Source organism: Morone saxatilis, unplaced genomic scaffold (genome assembly GCF_004916995.1).
Source record: "Morone saxatilis isolate NCDOM2014 unplaced genomic scaffold, NCSU_SB_2.0 Contig11, whole genome shotgun sequence".
NCBI lineage: Eukaryota > Metazoa > Chordata > Actinopteri > Moronidae > Morone > Morone saxatilis.
Window position 1 is genome coordinate 26,948,863 of NW_023339663.1, and position 252 is coordinate 26,949,114.

Sequence of the window (252 nt, forward strand, 5' to 3'; positions counted from 1 at the left end):
TCTGCTCCAGAAAAGTGTGTGTGTGTGTTGTTGTGTGTGTGTGTGAGAGAGAGAGAGAGAGAGGGAGAGAGAGAGGAGGAGGGAGCACACACACACACACACTTTTGGAGCAGAGGTACTGCCGGGTGGGCAGGAGTTACAGCATTCACACTAAAACTAATGACTTGAATGCCTGTTTTGTCCAACATGTCCATGTTTAACACGTTCGCTCCGCAGTTTGTCCCGCAGACAGATGAGGTGTGTGTGTGTGTG

General features: G+C 50.0%; 1 protein-coding gene across 1 annotated transcript in view; it reads right to left on the reverse strand.

Annotated features, from left to right (window-relative positions):
• Positions 1-252, reverse strand: part of dhcr7 (7-dehydrocholesterol reductase) — a 6,861-nt gene that overhangs the window by 6,275 nt on the left and 334 nt on the right. The gene's annotated exons all lie outside the window — the stretch shown is intronic.